The sequence below is a fragment of the Rissa tridactyla genome, chromosome 1 (genome assembly GCF_028500815.1).
Source record: "Rissa tridactyla isolate bRisTri1 chromosome 1, bRisTri1.patW.cur.20221130, whole genome shotgun sequence".
Lineage (NCBI taxonomy): Eukaryota > Metazoa > Chordata > Aves > Charadriiformes > Laridae > Rissa > Rissa tridactyla.
This window is the reverse complement of record NC_071466.1, coordinates 35,506,895-35,522,952: the sequence shown is the minus strand read 5'-3', so window position 1 is coordinate 35,522,952 and position 16,058 is coordinate 35,506,895. Positions and strand designations below refer to the sequence as shown.

The following is a 16,058-nucleotide window of genomic DNA, read 5'->3' as shown; positions in this document are numbered from 1 at the left end:
ACCTGTAAATGAGCAGGTCTTCCTGAAGAAATCAGAAGAGCAGGTACTAAGATACTTCCTTGCTAAGAGAATGTACAACTCAGTTACCAGTCAAGAATCTCTTAAATGGCGTGACCCATGAAAGGGACCAAACCTTGGCTGATGTACTAGTACCTGGTCCCGTGACTATATATATAGGGCACCCCACAGTTTGGATACAATCTACCACTTAATATCTCCGGGGAAGCCTGTGTATTCTGGATCTCACTTGGTCATGGGCTCAGAGGAAAAACAGACAAGTCAAAGACCAGGAAAAAACTAAGGCGAATATCCTTTTTCCAGGAACTCAGAAAGAACAGGAGGAAAAGGTCTCTAGAGCTGGCCATCTGTTAAGATCAGGGAGCTGCAAGTTTGTGTGTTAATTCCTGGCTTTTTCATATTTGAGTAATAAGCTCTGTGCCAAAACCAAGGGCTTGCAGCAGGCTCAAGGACAGCATCAATTATTGTCTTCTCTGGCATGCCGTTAGTTTGCAAGGCCTTACAGAAGGCAGCCTAAAGGTTCTGCGTACCTGCAACTTTCTCACTTAGAAAATAATAGCATCTATGTTTAAGGTGAAATTTAAAGTCTCTATTATCTTTAATTTAAATTTGCAAACCCGGCTGCCAAAAGGGCTTAGTTTGGTCAGCAGACTCGCCAGATTCCTTGAATGTGCACCTTTGCCAGCAGCCTCCTCACCTTTCTGGCAGAGCGGCGTGATGCTCTAGTGGAATGGTCTCCTGTCCGCCGTCAGGTTTGGTGGCAGAGGCAGAATTCAGTCTTTCTGTTGACAACAAATGATCCAGAGTTGGGCAAGAGTTGCCAAGGAGAGCACAGCAATTTCTCATCACTAATCCCAACAGTAGCACTGACTCTGATTAGCTCTCAGAGGAACCTAGTTAAAGATCGTGTCCTCCAAGCTGAACAGAAGAAATCATCAACAGGTGATGCTGTACTTTTGGTGAGATAAAACTTCAAGGACAGGGCTTTTTCCCCCTCTCTCTTACGTCATGCTTTTGTAGGTATATAGACAGATCGATACAACGAATTACTGTAGATTTCTATTTGATATTATTTTAATGTTTATTCACAAAAGAAAGATTAAAAATTCCTGTAGCATTAGCTACAAATTTCTACAAATAGTCACCTAGAGAAACTTCAAAAACATATAATAACAAATATGCTCTACAAAAAACCAAATGCACACAACAATGATCTACAATTATCAACCAAACTATTTCACAAAGGGCTATCCCTCAAAGTACATATATGTTACTTCTGAGGATTTCTTTTGCGATTTTAAAATAAAATAATTTTTAAAAGTTTCATTATGCTATACTTTTGTCTCAGAAACAAATGAATTTCTGGAGAAAATGACATACAAGATGAGGCTGAGGAGTTCATTTTTTTTCCAGCCTTAAGAACAGAATACTAAGGAGAGATTTTACTACCGCCCACAGCTACCTAACAGGAGGGTATACAGAAGACAAATCCAAACTCTTCCCAAAGATGCACAGTGATAACACAAAAGGCAACAAGCACAATTTACAATAAGGGACATTCTCACTGAAATAAGGGGGGGCGGGATTGTGGGTACACAGTGGAATGCGTACCCACAAAAGCTGGGATCTCCATCGTTGGAGATGCTCAAAATCCAACTGGATGATTCCCTGAGCAACTTGATCTAATTGGCCCTACTTTGAGCAGAGGGTGGACCAGATGGCCTCCAGAGATCCATTCCAGCCTAACATAGTTCTGATTCTGTGAGCAGAAAAAAGAAATCTGTAGGAAAAAAAGCTGTTCAAAGAGCCTGATCTTTTGTGATATCTCTTTTTATCACGTCAAAAAAAATTAATGTAAATATACAGCAGTTTACTGCTGCTAATATCCTTCTGCATCTAATATAATAGCAATGCACCTCTATTGCATAAATCATACATGACAGAACATTAGGTCTTTAAATAACATAGTGAACACCAGAGATCACGCAGGAAAGTCATCCTTCAGGCTGTTATTAACAGGAATCGAAACCACAGTGTGCATCCTCCCACTAATTCCATTTGATTAGACATTTCATAAGTATATGCAGGCCCTTTGAGCCATGAAAAGGGAAAGGCCCCCACTTTGCACACCTCTTCCTAGCACTGGTGAACTAAGAAATTCAAAGAGAAAAATGACAAAATTTCACAACTTGAGACTCCCAACTGGTGGCCAACACCCAAGACCAAGATGGAGCCTTTGGAGCGAAAAGCTAGTGTATTACAAACGAGCTAAAAGGCAGGACTTTATACATATAAGGAAGGAGATAAAAGTGGTTTAGGATTATTTGGTCCAGAAGAGAACGTGAAATATATATTTGCCCATAGTTTACAGTTTCACTTCTGCTTTATCCAGCTTTCAAGAAACATCCTCCACCTGAAGTAACCTGGCACTATACAATTGGCCTGAACGCCACTGAGTCTGGCTGTAGTCCCACTTTGCCATCATGGAGGTTCATGGCCAAGGCCCTACTCCCCTCTTTAGACAGCAGTATCAGGGAAGTAAGTCCAGCTGTTTTAAATGTCAGCATTGTTAACTATTTCACTGCTGTTCACAATAAATACTGCAGTATCTTGCATGTTTCTGCTGACAAGTCAAAAGTCACAGTTGCCAAAACCACAAGGTTCAAACTCTCCCAGTGCAGTGGAATTTCTTTAGCATAACACCCGCTTCTCCAAAGATCAAGCAAACCTAAAGTCTGGCACCATGACCTCATCATAACAATGTAAAATCAATTTATTCAAATGGAAAATAAATACTCAGAGATCAAGTATCCTAGCTGTAACACCACATCTTATATTTGTGAAACCCTGGTATCATAAAATCCTAAAATGAGATGCAATTCTCAGCCTGCCACATCAAAGCGTGGCTGATTTCTAAACCCTTGATGAGGAAACCAGTATGAGCACAAGGAGCCCAGGTTAAGAGTTGCAGGGCTCTTATTTGTGCTGTCACAAGAGCTGACTGCAATTATTATGTACTGAAATGGAACTGGAAGATCAAAGAACTAAGTTTTACAGCGAAATCTGAAAGACAGCATTCCAGTCCTGTGCAATACACAAAGTGGCTGTGAAAGTCTCATCTCCAACACAAACAGGCTCCAGCTTAGGAGCACTAAGGAGCAGAAACACAGTGGATGATGCCAAGTTACCATTACCACAACTGCTGCCAGTGCCACCACTGCAGCAAACAGTGAAAGAACTTACTAGGTCTATAAACAAAAGGACTTTTAATTCTTCCTGTTTCTGATGAGACATTTTTCTATTTTATACTTTAAAAATGCTGAAGAATTTGGCTTCCTTAGCAAGCGGGCAGCACTGTGTAAACAAACTGATAGGAGTGGAGCTTATCTCATGAAAAAGGGGAAAGCATCTTTACACAGATTGATTACATTAACTGAATTAAGTCAGGATTGGTGTGGGTCAGAAAGAAATAACAAAATCCTGTGGGGATGCATGAAGAGGAATGACGTTGAGACGGATCTAAAAGCTACTTGAAATAAACTAATTAAGAAGAACATCAAGAAAGAATAGTGAATGAGTCTACTGAAGTTCTATGCACCTACAATATAGCATTGGAAGCAAACTCTAGAAGCCAGATATCTAAAGAAACTACTATTTAATCGGAGCAACAGAGACTTGGATAACGCATGTGTCTAAAATACGAATGTAAAGAGGTGCTGCTATTTCAAAAGGACTGGCAGTGGGAAAAGGGTACTGCATTGTGCATCAAGAACATACACAATTGATGTAGTTCCAGGCCATAAGGAAATTCAGATCTTGGGGAAACTTCCATGTAACCATTACAAAGTTAGAGAAGAAAAAAGCAGGAACATTCCCATGGTGAGGATCTATTTCAAACCACCAAGCCAGGGAAATTAGGGAGAAAAGAGTTTTTGAAACAACTGGCAGAATCATCCAGCGTACAGGACCGGAATAATGTATTTTAACTACTCCCACATCTGGGAGCAGTTGAGAAAGAAATACATCAGGACATTTTGTTCAGCAAAAATTCAGAATACACTGAAGTCAGCTTTTGATAGAGAAGGTAAAAAGAGCAGCTAGTAAAGGGAGGAGGGGAATAGGATGGCTCTTCTAATGTCACTGTAAAGTAACAGAGTTCATAATTCTGAGCATGCAAAACCACAAAACAGCAAAGCATTTTTCAACAGCAGGCTTAAATAAATTATTAAAATACATCCATGGGTGCTGTCGAGTTGAAGAAACACTCAGAAAACAATCGCTGCAATCACAAAGGAGCAGCATATTGAGTAGGGCTCCACAGGGTTGTGTTTCAGGTCCAATGCCATTCAATATTTATATCAATGGCTTCAACAGTGGTATGTTTATGAAACAGAAGGTATGTTTATGAAATTCACAGATGATACTGAGCTCTAAGAGACTGCAAGTATCTTGGAAAGCAGGATTAGAATTAAAAATTATATGGGTAAATTGGAGAGATGGAACGGTATTCAAATCCAGATTGTAAACAAATTATTTTTACAGTTAATGGAGGACAAGTCAATACAGTCATTGGTGTTTGGGGACTCTAATGAGATTCTTCAGCTGACCCTCAGTAAGACATGTCCAGTTGGCCAGGTTCCATTGACTAGATTGGGAATTTAGTGACCCAGCTAACATATGATGTGCATTTAGGCACCTACATTCAGATGTTTATAACCTGAAGCCGGATCCAATCTACAGTTTGAGGGCAGCATAGGAGTCAATTAGTAGGAACACATGCAAGATACTTGGATATCTTCATAATGAACTGTATAAATAATGAACTATATAAATGCAGGAGGAGGAACCACTTTTTCAGCTGCACTTCTGCAGCAGAGGATCTCTAGTACAGAATACCTGTCTTACTGTTGCATAAATACAAAACACCATAACAGAATTACGGCATTATAGGCAGCAACACATGCGAAGTACTCCTCTCTAAACAGAGCTGTCTTATGTTCAGTTTTGGGCATCACACTCCAAGAAAGATGCAGAACAGCTGGAGAGACAGATTTCTAGAAAACATAACCTATGAGGAAACATGGATAGAGTGAGGATTGTTCAATCCATCAAAAAGACACCAAGAAGTAACTCTGTAAGCTGTCATATTCCAAAATGGCTGCTGAAAATAGGAGGAAACATCCATAGAAGACAGGGTGGTAAGTAATTTTTCAAATTGCAGCAAGGAAGATTTTTACTTTCTAACACTAAGAACAGAGCAACACTGGAATACAAAGCTTTTAAGAACAAACCAGAGATCTGCCAGAATACAACTGATCCTGGCGTGGGATACCAGGATAGCCCAAGAGGCCTCTGAATGTCTTTTCCATGAGTGCTCTCACGGGTTAACAAAATTCAGAGTTACTCATCCCTGGGTCAGACGCACATTCATGTGTGCCAATGACATTCAGTAATTCCCAAGGCCAGTTCACAAAGGAACATCTGCCAGAGTGATTTTTTTTCCCCCAGCAATTCATAAGGATTAGAACTTGTGGCAAACACGCAGTGACAGCCATGTCTCCACACAGTGTGCCCTCTTGGTGTCCTAACACAGGCCTCCAGAACCATTAGTAAGGGCAAAGGAGATGGATGGAGCTCCACTGAGCTCCCTTCTGCCTTCTTGCAAAGGTAGAGAAGAAATGGGATGAGCACTGGTCAAAAACACAGCCACACGGCAGATTCCTTCTTCCTAATCATGAGTAACTCTGAAGTGAGACTGTAACAATTGAATAGTGAGATCCTGGACCAAATATCTTGCTGGTGCAGTCCACCTCCTTCACTAACGCTACTGTGATTGAATAACCTAGCTCCCTTTATTTTAAGGCAGACACTGGTATTAACTGAGAGGCAATGGCTACCTCTCAAGATACCTTTTATTAGAGCCACGCACAAGAAAGACCGAAGTATCCAATCTTACTCAAGCATTGCACCAATGTACATTACACTTCACTTTACCATGATTTTCATAGTAGTTGATTGCAATCAGGAGATGTATGTGAGACAAGTGAGAAAACCCCTAGAGTTCTCACAATGACCACATCTCATTGATCAACGAAAGCTGTCAAAAGGCGAAGTTCATCTGACTGTTTTCATGATTACTAATACCCTTACAAAAAAAAAAAAATCGGTAAATGATCTTTTTTGTGGTATCCACTATATGTACTTTAAATTTTACTGCAGGCATCCACACTATGCTTACATGGGCAATAAAAATTTCAGAAAGGAATCCAGTCCAATTAGCCAGAGTTTCTATATTTGCCAAATACCTGCCCCGAAGTAAAACTGTGGAACAAACTCACCTACCTAATAGCAGAAAATGCAAATATCACGATAAAAAAATTACCTATTCCTAAAGCCAAGAACAATGCTGGAACAGGAAATAACAGCTTTAATAGTGCTTTTAAAGGATGTCACATTTTACACAGACTGCTTCTGAGGAAATCATCCTAACAAACCTCATCTGGTCTTCACACACCCTCTTGGACGCACTTTCAAGAACATTTGAAAAAAATAATCAGTTAAATTTTCACACAATAAGGACAGATGACCACATGCTGAAAGATCTAGATCAGTGTGCTGAGGTAACCAAACTTCTCCTCACCCCAACTGTTCATAAAATGTGGTACCCAGTCATCTACGCTCTTTTTTTTCTGTGTGAGCAAAAACTTTAAAGGGTCTTCAAAATTTACATTTCAGACTGGCAAACAGGGTCTTCTTCATTAACCTTATTTATTTTAAATTATTCACCACACTTCAAACGCTCCAGGATATTCCTGTTAAAGTTAAGTGGCTGAAATTTATACGGCTCCATATAAAGACATTGAAATGCCTCATTAACTCTTTTTCCTCCCCAGGAATGTTCTCTCTTACAGCCTATATACGTATCCATACATATCTCTCTATCTATATATAGTTGAGACTTTATTTTCAGTTTTCTTAGAATTAATTCAGTTCATTAACTTCAGAACAGCTCACACAAGCCCCTGCAAGCTACATCAGTCCTTGCTTAGCCAGTTTGATGAAACTCATGCACTACGGACACAGCAGGAGGTCACTGTGTTCAGGTGAATTTCATCGCCTTATCATAGCGGTAAGGCCTGGCCGTGAAAATGTGAAGTAACATTTCAATCAACTATCTAGTGTAGTTTCTTCTTCCTTCCCCAGTCCCATGTTTTCAGACAGGAGATACTGGATGATCTCAGATGAAGGTCCTGATAAAAGATAAAATGTCCTGAGAACTAAGATGAGGAGATGAACTTCACATGATAACGAGAGGAAGAATGTCTTTGCAAACAGGCTTGCTACCAAGTGGAGAAAGCTTTAAACTAGATTCATGAGGAGATGGTATCTAAATACTGAAATAAGTGAGGAAGCAGTGCAGATAAAGGGGACGTACACGTTGGAAGAGGCCATGAAACGGAGAGCGTTCAGACTTCTCAAACAGCTGTCCACCACTGCACAGAGCTTGAGCAATAAACAGGCAGAACTAGAAGTCTGCATGTGGTAGCAGAGCTATGGCATGATCAGAATCACAGACCTGGGCTAGCATATGTGACCAGGGGGTCATGGATGCAGGCTGTTTGAGAAGGAAAGGCAGAGACAAAAAGAAGAGGGAGTTGTGTTTTCTGTAAAAAAGCTCTTTGACTGCGCAACGCTCCGGTGTATGAAACCATCTCATCAATGTACACCAAGGAAAGCCTGACTGACCTGAAGTAGTGTTTAGTAATAGTCCTGCTTTGAGCAGGAAATTTGACTACAAAGCTCCAAACGTCCCCTACAGCTAGCATTTCTATGAAGCTATGGGAAAACTCAGTCTGTTGATTTTGCCAGCAAAATCCACGGATTTTAAGCTTTCTTCTTGTCTTTCGGAGTTTATTTCGGCTTCTTGTTTCCTTTTTTTTATATTATTGCCCGATCTCTGAATGTAGGATTGAATCGCTTTGGCTGTACTACAGGTGAGTTCGGTCAGTGGAGCAGAGAGAAGGAAAAGCAGGATGCTAAGCCACCCGGAGATCCCTCCTTGTCCAACCCTGAAGTTAATCACACAGAGGGAAAGGTCTGGCAGGAAGCCAGAAATGCCAGCTTCAGCCCACTGATGGTCCCCTGCAGGCTGTAAGTTTTCAGCTCTCCTTTCATACTATATTCAAAGGACCCTTTCATACTCTTCTGCAATACTGACCAGAGTCTGGCCCTTCACAGCATTCACTAATAATTCAAAACCCCTGGTACAAAGAATGAGAGACAAAGCAAATACATACAATAAAATAAATGTCTCTGCATAACCCTTCCGACTCCAAAACTCCAGTTATTCAACTTTTTTTAATTAAAATTATACTACATTCAGTAGTATATTATTAAAGCAGAATTTTTCACAACAAAGAAAATAATAGCTGCATAAAAAATGCGGAATCATATATCCTTTATCAAATACATGGGGGCTTTTTTACCCAGTAACTCAAAAAAAGTTAACTTATCTTCCACAAATTACTAAGATTGGGCACAAATTCTGGTTTGGGTTTGGGGTTATTTTTCTTCAGAAGTTTTATGCTTTTATTCTTTTTTATTGACAAAAATCATTTAAAAAGCGCCACTGGAAACATCACTTAGGATTTTCTCAACATACTGAGCTGCCATTTTACAGATTAGAGTACTGAATAGAATTTACTTCCTTAGTCTATCCATAATTAAGTCTGGTACGACAACAAATGGCTAATCTTATGCTCCAAGTTATTATTCCATGTATTTGTTTTCAGATGTCACTTGGGACCTTCTACACCAAAAAAAAAAAAAAAACCCTCTTAGATTTAAGTCTCACACAGCAAAAGAAATTCTCTGAGCAATGGAAACAATAATTGGTTTGGTTTTCAACATAAATTCTGCTCCAAAGACACTTTTTAATGTACATTGTCAGTTCTTCTGCACTCTTCATTTCAACAGCTTTGTGCCAGTTTACAAAAACTGACAATCGCGATTCTAGAAATTAGTGAAATCTAAAAAAATAAGTGAATTCTAATATACTCCTTGTCTTACTGAATACGGCTGAAATCCCCAGGGACGCTGTGCTCTCTTCCCTATTCTTTGAAGTCTGCATTGCAGAAATCATTGTTCAAGAGAGTAAAGAACAAGTGCTCATCACTTCTAAAAAAACTAATATATTTACTTAGCTACAAATATGGTTTCTGCAAAAGTTCTGATCTATGGTGATTTGCAGTACCGGATGATGTGGAGAGATTTTTGGTTCTCATGGTTTTCTTCAAAAAGTTGGAGCTTATTCTCATCTAAAATACAGCACCCCAACGAGTTTGTAATCTTCTGATACAGTCATCACTGTTCCCTAAAGCACATGCTACTCCCAGTCAGTTTTCAGCAGTCTTTTAAAAGTTGCCCCAATCCAAATGTTTTTGGTGACAAAGTCATCTGTCTTTGAAAATTATCTCCAACTATACTATATCCTAGAGTCTTGCATTGTAGGTACATGATAAAATATACGTGAAACTTTGATAGATATTTTACCCTGAAAGTCCTTCTTAATCCAACAAATACCAAATTTCTAGTGTCCGCCTTCTCCACCAGCTTCCTGTGGGGAACTCAAAGCAGCTCTGTCCTTAATCTCCTTCCATCCATGCCTTATCTCTGCACAACATCAGCAAACAGAAATTCCCAGTGGATGATCCATAAATCTACCATTTCTGCTCTTGGCTTGCATTTTACTGTCCCCACTAAACCCTCTTCCTCCAACACTAACATCCCCCTTGTAGTCCTTCTGCCTCTTCCTCCCCCATGAGATGTCTTGCTCAAGACCAGAATAAGTAATATAAAGCAGATAACATCTTCCCCTATCTCAACTCTACATATCCTCCTCGAATCATTCTGGACAATATCACTGTCTTGCCTGTCATGCAAACCACAACATGGATGACATTTTCAACTCAGATAGTCTCTCAAATCCCAGTTACGTGTCAGTTCAGTGGATACATTCTACATAACCTCTCTATGATATAGCTTTTCCGATCCATTCACACAGCTCGTGCTCTTGGGCAAAGCTCTCATCATTAAATCATTACAGGCATCCTCTTCTCTATACTTGACACACACAATCTTGCCTGTTGCAAAGGTTGTCTCCCTTGGTCATGTGGCTCCCCTTTGGTACATCCAATATAATTTGTTCTCACTCTACTGCTCATCTCACACCTGATGTATTTTCTTACTTTTTATGCTGATGTCAGCTCTTCCAACAATGCCAGCTTCCACTGCCTACTAGCTAAACATTTCCAAGCAGAGACCACTAAAATACGCTTTGTCAAGATGCCTACAAAATACTTTTATTCTCAACATGCTGAAAACTATTGCTTATCATACTGGTCAATACTGTCTCATCATTCCCCTGTACTCCTCCAATCTGTCCATAGCCATCTGTAACCTCTTACCTCATACTCCTTTGGTTGCTTTCCTAAGTGGCTTACATACATCTCTGGTTTGTGTCCACAGAAAGAGAGTGTCCTCAGTCATGATTCAGGTTCCTAGATACTAAGGCCAGTAAATACTATTAGTAGTCTCCAAGATTTCATACACAGGAATAAGGAAATGAGGGTTACTATGTTTGAGACACCAAGAAGCAACCAAATGATAACGGTGTCAAAAGGCAAGACTGGCTTTGTTGACGACCTTAAAGTTAACCAAATAGTTTTCTTAGTAACATGAAAAGAAACACATTCCTGAAAATCAGAACAGAGCAAGGAAGATACATAATAGCTATAATGCACGTGTGAAGTATTTTATAAAATACATATACTATACACATATACATTATGGTTACATATACATATGTAATCTCAGAAAAACAAAACCCAATTAAACCAAATTTATTTAAAGCATACTCCTGCTTTACATTTCAACATGTATCTTTTAAAGATGGCAACACACTTCCAAATCTCAGAAAGTACAAAATCATCTCTACATTTAGTATCATTTCAGATAAGCTCAGTTCCAGCTCAAGGATAGACCAGCAGTAATTCAGCACTTAGGTACCAGCAGAAATTGTAGGGAGGTGAAAGAAACTTATACCACAATTTCATACATGACTAATTTTAAAACATTCTTCATCAGATTAAGTCTCATTAATTGCCAACTTGGCAGGTCTTTCTTAAGGCAAGTAGTTTAATGACTGGTCAAAGACCTTGCAAGAATTACCAGACCTGATTTTCATCTGCTTGCAAATGATGAGCAGACAATACGATCTTTAACTTCACCTGACTATCTCAGTTTTAACAATCCTGTCTTACACCCGGGTATATCTGCAGGTCTTCCTCCCTCCCTGTCAGGCTGCACAGAATGTGTCACAGTCTGAGCCCAGGTCACTAAGCAAGAACGGCATACGCTACCAACATAAATTACATTAAACTGCACAAGGGCAGGCACACATCCATAGTAAAAGACAGACACTTAATTGGCTGTGTAAGACAGCTTAACTCTTCGCTTCATGAAGTAAATTCTCCCTTTATGAGATACTAGGAAGCCTTCCCATCTCTCCTTGTTAGTGCCTTCTAAACCACTCTTCTATATATACGAGGAGGGAAAAGAAGGTGGCAAAATGGCAAGTGTCTAAGGGAAATGCAAACAGTCTGGAACAATAATGGAAATTAAAAGAGTGAGAATAGGAACAAAACGCTGGCAGGTTTTTGTTCTCCCTGGAGAACATCCAGCACAGAGCAAGAGTATTTGAAATACTAGGCTAAATCCTGCACTAAAAGCCTTTAATGTTGTAGAGGTTACAGGTCGCTTTCTGCCATGGTGTGCACTGCGTGCCCACACGTAACACTTGTGTGCCCAAATGAACTACTATGAAATATTCAAAACGCTGTTCCAAAAATACATAACCACCAAATGCAAGTGCCTCTGGTCAGATACATGCATCCTCAGCATTTACAGACCTACTCAAACATGCAGGTAGTTGTTTCACTTCCCTATGTTTTACCAGAATCCCAAGTGAATGCCAGAAGGCAAACAGCTTTCAGGCATAAAGCGTTTCTTTTTGTTAAATCATTGCCATTGTGTTAACCACAGTTTTTTGGAATAAAGTACATCAGCCACATTTATAAACAGAAAACAGAGATCAACTACATGTATTCTCAAAATTGGCTGATGATATCAAAGTAGCAAGGTACAGGCGCAGGAAGAAGAATACTAGAGTTCAATTTATTTTGAATTAAATTACTTTGCCAATCTCTGAAACTCATTTAGCAAAGTGCTCTGCTCCACCAAGTATATATCTAGATATGAACTGGTTAAACATATTGGAAAGCATGACATTTAAGATTATTGTCTGGTAAAAAGATGACCTTTATGGAGCAGTTACACAACAGAAGGTAGAGTTACTGAATAGGAAAAAAAATACTTTTTACCGTACAATAGCAATGTAATTAATAGTACACATTACCAGCATTTACAAAAGAGAAGCAAACAGCTGAATTTGTACCATTCATTTTAACACGCTGCTTTCTTTAACAAAGAATCAAAACTGGAGACAAACTGCATTTAACAGCAAACATTTCTGCTATTGAAAATGACAGGGAAATAAAGCATGCCAAGAAGTTTTTTTTTTTAAAAAAAAGTCACCAAGTCAGAGAAAAATCTACATTCAACTATTAATAGTGCAACACAAATCCACACCAGCATGCAACTAGGCAAATCAACAGTAATGACAAATACTACACCTGACACTCTGTCCTCAACTAACCCTATTATGCCTAAGGACTATAGCATGAGTAATATATAAGATCACACATTTTCTTGGACACTAATGTAGTCACCACCAACAAAATGAGCAGAATAGTTAATTGTAAGACATAATTTTCAACTTTAACTCCTGCTTTGCTTCTCTGAGTTTAGCCAAAGCTGCAATGTTGTTTATAACTACTTTTTCTGGCTGCATTTTTTTGGAGACCAGAATAAAATAAAAAAAGATAAAAACAACAGTGTACACATGAAAAAAAAAAGCACTCTGTTGGAATCAACTGTGGGTTTGTGGACTTGCAATTAATATTGAGCACTTTCACAATAGATAGATGTACAGAAAAGAGAACAAGATGCAAAGATATCTTGGAGGAGGTTTCTGGAAGACATGCAAATCTCCTCAGTAGACATACGGGACCCAACAATTTGGTTTTGGAACCCTCACGACTCCTTACTCTCCATTTTAATCACAGGACTGTTTCTGTACAGAGTAGTATTTGCTATAAAAAGGGACAGAAAACCTACCAGTGAGGACTGAGGAAGTCACCATCCTAAGCAAGAACAAACGTTTATGTCAAGAGACTGGAACTGCCTGTGCCTATTCTCTGGCCCGCACTCCTGCCAGCTGAACTACAGAAGCATCAGGTTGCTCTATTCAAGGTCTTTGATACACCCGCATCTCCAAGGCATCAAGAAAATAGTCAGCTGCTGGCTGAAAAACTTTCTAAAGTGCAACTTCATGTGAAGTCCATTCAGACCAAAAGACTGTATGTTTAAAAATGGCCTAAAATCTCTAATGTGACCTTATCGTATGTACTTGAGGTAGTTTGCAACCCGACATACATCAGTGAGTGTCTAGAACCAGCAATATGCCTACATGTTTGCTGAGCTGAGCTCCAAGTCATACCAAGCCCATAAATAAAAGAAGAAACATCACCTTATCGATCCTTTGAACTTCTCACAAAAGCAGGTTTGAGCTTTGGTCTTCCCAAAAACCAACGAAAAAAAATTAAAAAATACCAATCCACTGTTTCTATAGGTACATTTCCTTCTGACACTTCATTACAAAGACCCTTGCAAGGGCATGAGGCATCTTTTGTAAGGTAATATGTAGACAAGTCCCGAGAATCTCAGATTCAGGAGGCCAGAAGTGAGAATCTGGGGAGGTTCCTGGGCTTGTCTACATGAGAGGTCAGCTGAGCTTGCTCTTCCCTCATCCCCTCCTTCTCATGCTCCAGCTGTGGTAGAAGAAACATTTCTAAATAACTATCTCCACACATCTGGCTTTCACCAGCTTCCCACTGAAACCACAGCTATGAACCACATTAGTCAAAGTAGATAATTCCCCAGATTCTTTCCAAACATTTCATGGACAGTTTTTTCCTTCTCTTTGTGCATCACAGAAGCATTTTCAAACTTACATCACCTATCATGGAGGAAATACTATGTTCACTTGCCCTGGCACTCACTAATACATTACATTTGTAATCAGCCACGTAGCAGTGGCAGAAGCCGCAAGGTTTCTTAGCTCCTCTAGACAAAGGAGCACAAGAAGAGGGCAAGATGAACTTTCCTTGGCACAGCTTCTTTCAGGAAACTGGTGCTTCCAGGTTGAGGAAACCTAAGCTGAGTATTGAGAAACAACCCAGTTTGCATTTCATTTCTGCCTTAGCCTCTGTATGTTGAGGCCAAAATGAATTTGGAAGGCTGGGAGGTAAACAATGGAGATGAGAGACATGGTGCGGAATTAACCACTTCCAGATATCTGCGTGGATCTTACCTCGAAACTGGCGGGAGGGAGGAAATTCTCTTTCAATATGGAGAAATGCATTCCTCTCAAAGCTTTCTACTCTCCCAACTGGCAGTCACGCCTGGTCAGTAGCTACCCAGCCTGGTGCTGGAACCCTTCGCCCAAAGAGATCACTTGCAGTAAAGAAAATGTCACTCCCACCAGTCTCAAAACTGGCAAAGTTCTAAGTTCTTACGGAACTGGTGGGGAGGGGACAAGGAGAGGTTCCTGATTCTCCTGAGACAGCTGATGAGCCATGAAATGGTTCTTGTGACTAACACCACGACTCACTGTACATAAACATAGGTTTTTTCTCAACAGCATGTTTACCACACTAGGTTCTCTCATATTTACACAGGGTGGTCATATGCATGAGTGCTAGGATTTTATTAATTTTTTTTCCCTAAAAAACCCTCACAACTGTTACCTTTTTATCAGGACAGCTATGCATACAGCCCCTCACTTCTAGAATACTTAATTTATCCTTCCAAATTTTAGTGGAACCATTAGCTAGTCTTTCAGATACAAGAAAAAACAATATTCTGCATTCTATTTGATACTCATGTTTACCCTGGGCAGCCACAGAATGACATATGAGCATGTCGGCAAAGTGGGGAAGGAAATGGTGCAGCTTTGTAAAATTAGCAGCTGCTGACCCACTGACCCATAACTAGTTTGCACTAGCAGTATTTTTCAACCTCATTAATGAAATAGGATATAGAAATATGAGATATTGTGGGGAAAAAAAAAAGTTAAATACAGCAAAGGCAGCTTCCTAAGCAAATTATCAGGGTCCTGTTATGGATGTCCTGTCTGGAAACTTTGCAACAGACTGAAAGAACGGAAATGAAAAGTTGTGCTATGAAGCCTGGTAGTTTTTCATTACTTTCTCTGTACATCCTTTCAGCAGTAACTTACTAAAAGGGCATTTTATTATAAGTTGATGGGTCATTTTGTGAAACTGTGGCACTTTAAGAAACAGCATGAGTAATAGAGCCATGTAACACATGAATAAATATATGCAGATTTTTCCCGTAGTAACTAACCACATCACAGAATAGTTCAAACTTTATTCCACATATACACAGCATCACATTTTAAAATGTTGGTCATGTTTGTGCTGTTTGATCACAAGTATCTGTAAGCGTAGGATTTTTGATTGAATTTTCTTTGCAGTGGTGAACAGTACTGTCAGGAGCCATCAGTACTAATTGCAGAAGTTTAAGTCTTTGAATTTATGATCATTACTAGCTCTGGGCATCAAATGTTGAAAGTATCGCACATCTGCTGAAAACCTTGAACAGTGATTGACTTCTTATAAAAATTGCTTTGTGAACTGGAGAACATGGCTATACTGATGCTGGATTGCGCTCATGTACTCACCACTAGTACTGTCCTTCTCTGCACAACTCCACAAGCTGCTTCTGTACATCGATGCCTCTTTGGTACCATTCCTGCTATCTTCTCTCTCTACAAGGAC

General features: G+C 39.6%; 1 protein-coding gene across 4 annotated transcripts in view; it reads right to left on the bottom strand.

Moving 5' to 3' along the window:
• ENOX1 (ecto-NOX disulfide-thiol exchanger 1) overlaps nucleotides 1-16,058 on the bottom strand; it is a 380,407-nt gene that overhangs the window by 329,173 nt on the left and 35,176 nt on the right. Inside the window, exon 2 of one of the 4 annotated variants that reach the window (XM_054206658.1) lies at nucleotides 716-800. The exons of the other annotated variants lie outside the window; for them this stretch is intronic. The gene's annotated coding sequence lies outside the window, so the exon portion shown is untranslated. The remainder of the gene's footprint in view (nucleotides 1-715; nucleotides 801-16,058) is intronic. 4 annotated transcript variants of the gene reach the window in all.